Source organism: Neophocaena asiaeorientalis, unplaced genomic scaffold (assembly GCF_003031525.2).
Source record: "Neophocaena asiaeorientalis asiaeorientalis breed wild unplaced genomic scaffold, Neophocaena_asiaeorientalis_V1.1 scaffold65, whole genome shotgun sequence".
NCBI classification, from domain to species: domain Eukaryota; kingdom Metazoa; phylum Chordata; class Mammalia; order Artiodactyla; family Phocoenidae; genus Neophocaena; species Neophocaena asiaeorientalis.
Window position 1 is genome coordinate 13493151 of NW_020173215.1, and position 3880 is coordinate 13497030.

A 3880-nucleotide genomic window follows, 5' to 3' on the forward strand; every position below is an offset into this window, starting at 1 on the left:
GTGAAGGAGAGAAAAAAAAAAAGTGAAGGAGAAATAGACTTTCTCAAATAAATAAAACTTGAGGGAATTTGTTGCCAGGAGACATGTCTTGCAAATGATGTTTCTAAAAGTTTTTTGGCAGAGGAGATGAGGCTCAGAGGCTGCCCCCGCCCCTGCAGGAGAGTTCTGCCTGGGCTCGGGAACATCCTAGCCAGACTCACCTGAGCACAGAGCATCCTGGAGACAGTGAAGACGTCAGTCACCAGGGAGGCCACCATTCTGAGGTGAAGAGTAGAAAGTGCTTAAAGTTGGGGTAGGGGAGCAGAGGACTTTACTTTCTGCAGCCTGGTGCTAGCCAAGCCCCCAAGATACTTCCTGACTAATCTCACCCCACCCCCATGCTAACTTCCTGGTCCCTTAACAATGCCCTTCACTTTGGCTAAAGGGGCAGAAAGAATTCTTCCATTGAAAGGAAGAAGGCCCATCAAGGAGAGGTCATATGCCTGGTTGTCTAGTCAGGTGACTGGCAGACAGCTAGGCCTCTGGAGCCTGATGGGCTGCACGATGGTTCTTTCTAGGCTGGATCCACTTCTAAGTCCCTCTGACCTCTGAAACTTAGGGCCAAGCCCCGCCCACAACGGGAGCCCAAGCATATGAGAACTAAGGTGGGACCATTTCAGGATGACTTCCATCTTGACTTACACTTGAAAAAAATCTTCTAAGTTTAGCAAAATGGGCCCTCAGATTTTCTTGAGTCCTCTGAGCTGTTCCTACTAGCCACCAGCTGCCCCAGCTGCCCAGACCAAATCAAAGAAGACCTTGGCTAGACCCTATAAAAGGAATGTGATGGTGGTAGATGACGTTCACACTCCATTTCTGCTGCCAGGCGCTCCATATAAAGACTTGATGACATGTAATTTGGCTAGAGGAGTACTTTCAGATTTGTTGTATCAGACCAGTGTCCCAAAGGAAGTTGCTGATTATATCATCTTTGGCATAGTTATACAGGAAGTGAAAACAAGCAATGTGGCTAGAGAGGCTGCCCTTGGAGATGACCTCTCTGACACATCTCCTGTATACGCTGTCACCATGGCTTGCATTTTTGCTAACCAAACCAGGACCACAGGTGTTGGCTTGATTACTTCTGGCCAGTATGATGTAGTCATGGCAGGTGGTATAGAGTTAATGTCTGATGTCCCTATTTGTAATTTGAGGAAACACATGCTTGATCTCCATAAGTCCAAGACTCTAGGTCAGTGACTATCTTTAAAATCTAAATTCAGATTGAATTTCCTACCATCTGAGCACGACCATGTATCACTCTGAAGACCGACTTGCCTCTGCCTTGCTGTTTCTCGACTGGAACAGGGTGAGTACGCACTGCACTTGCACAGTCTGGCCAAGAAGGCACAGGATGAAGGACTCCCTTCTGATGTTGTACATCTTCAAAGTACCAGAAAAAGATACACTTACCAAAGATAGTGGCATTTGTCCTTCTTGAAGCAGATGGCCAAAATAAAACCTACATTCATCAAGCCTTATGGTACAGTGACAGCTGCAAATTCTTCTTTCCTGACTGATGGCACATCTGCAATGCTGAGGAAAAGGCTCTGGCCTTGGGTTATAACCCGAAGGCGCATTTGAGGGATTTTGTGTATTTGTCTCGGGATTCGAAAGATCAACTTTTACTCGAACCAAGATATGCTACTCTAAAAGTGCTAGAAAAGGCAGGATGAACAATGAATGGTATTGATGCTTTGGAATTTCATGATGCTTTCTCAGGTCAGATTTTAGCTAATGGTAAAGCCATAGATTCTGATTAGTTTGTACAAAACTACATGGATTAAATAAAAGTTGGGTTGCCTCCTTTGAAGAAGTTTAACAACTGGGGTGAGTCACTGTCCTTGGGACACCTGTATGGAGCCATTGGCTGCCAAAAAATTATGGAAGGAAGCAGGCCAGTATACCTTAGTGGCTGTCTATGCAGGTGGAGTGAAGGGCCATGCTATGATAGATAACAGACCAGGAAAAAGTGACTTGGAGTTTCTGCGCAACACTCACATTAGACAAGGCCATTTCAGTACATTACTGAATGACATATATAGTTACTGCTTCTCCTAGGAAAACACAATTTGTGGCCTTCTGTTAAACCTTTGCAATTAAACCTTGCTAGTGTTCCAAGCTTTCCAAAAATCATGGTTTACTTCTCTTTCAGGGATTTCTTAGTCACCATAATCTCACACAGTGATATGTTTAAGCAATTGTTTCTGGTCTCTATTTTCATTAAAGATTAAACAAGGGGCTGCAATTTGAGAAAGAGATTAGCTAGGGTTTGGAATCATCTTTGTAATATTGGCAAAAAATACTCATTCATGTTTGTGACCTAAAGATAAATGTTTTCCTATAAAATACAAACCAATGTGCCTCTATCTTTATGGAAAGACAATTCAGAATTTAAACCTCACTTAAAACTTACAGTAAATATTGAGATATATAAATACCATATTTGTTAACTGGAGTTAACAAACTCCAGTTCTCTTAAACTGAAGAAGTATTGGGGGAAAAAAGTTCTTTAAAGACAAGGAAAATAATAAAGATCAGAAATTCAGATCTACATAAAGAAAGGAAGAGCAAAAAAGGAATAAGTGAAAATATAATAAAAACTTTTTTTTAATTCTCAGTTGAAAAAAAAAAAAATTCTTAGTTGACCTAACAGATATTTGTTCAAAAAATAATACCAACAATATATTTGATTATGTATGCTTATATATATATTTTTTAAATATATATATGCTTATGTATGCTTATATATAAGAGAAAAGAATGACAGCAATGATACAAAGAATGAAAAGAAATAATTAGGATATTGTGTTATTATTAGGTACACTACCCATGAAGTGGTACACTGTTATTCAAAAAGGGACTTAAATTATATATGTAAATGCCTATTGCCACATTTATGGCAACCATAAAAATGATAAAAAGTAGATGTATAACCTATATGCTAAGCAAGGAGGAAAAATGGAATCATATAAAATGCTCATTTGAAACCACCAAAGGCATACAAAAAGTGACAGGCAAAAATAGGAACAAAGAAGGAGAGCATTAAATAGAAAGCAGTAATAAAGATGGTAGATATGAGTCCAAATATATCAATGATCACTGTGAACATCAATGGTCCAAATACACCAATTAAAAGAAAAAAGATTGTCAGAGTGAACCACAAAATAAGACCCAATTATCTGATGTCTACAAGAAACTCATTTTAAATATAAAGACACATATAGATTTGAAGTAAATGGCTGGAGAAAAATATATCATAGTAATACTAATCAAAGAAAGCAGAAGTAGCTACATTAATTTCAGATGGAGTAGATTTCAAAGAAAGAAAATTATTAAGGATAAGGCACTATGTAATGATAAAGGGGTTAATTTTCCAAGAAGGCATTACAATCTTTAACACGTATATGTCTAACAACAGAGCATCAAACTATGAGAGGCAAAAACTGATAGAACTACAAGGAGAAATAGATGAATCCACTATCATGGTTGAAGACTTCAAATCCCTCTATCAGACATGGACAGAATGAGCAGGCAGAATAGCAGTAAGGACACAGTTGAACAAAACATCACCATCAATCAACTGAATATAATTGACATTTATAGACTAAATCTTCCAACAACAGCAGCATACACATTCTTTTTGAACTCACATGGAACATTCCCCACTATGGACCATATTCCTGGTCTAAACGCACCTTAAAATTTTAAAAGAAGAGAAATCATATAATGTCTATTCTCAGATAACAATGAAATTTAACTGGAAGTCAATAATAGAAAGATAATTGGAAAATCCCAAAATATGTGGAGATTGAACAGCACACTTTTTTTTTTTTTTTTT

General features: G+C 38.3%; 1 pseudogene; it reads left to right on the top strand.

The window, feature by feature from the left end:
- Positions 1-660: 660 nt before the first annotated feature.
- Positions 661-2100, top strand: LOC112399738 (trifunctional enzyme subunit beta, mitochondrial pseudogene; annotated as a pseudogene).
- The last annotated feature ends 1780 nt before the right edge of the window (positions 2101-3880 follow it).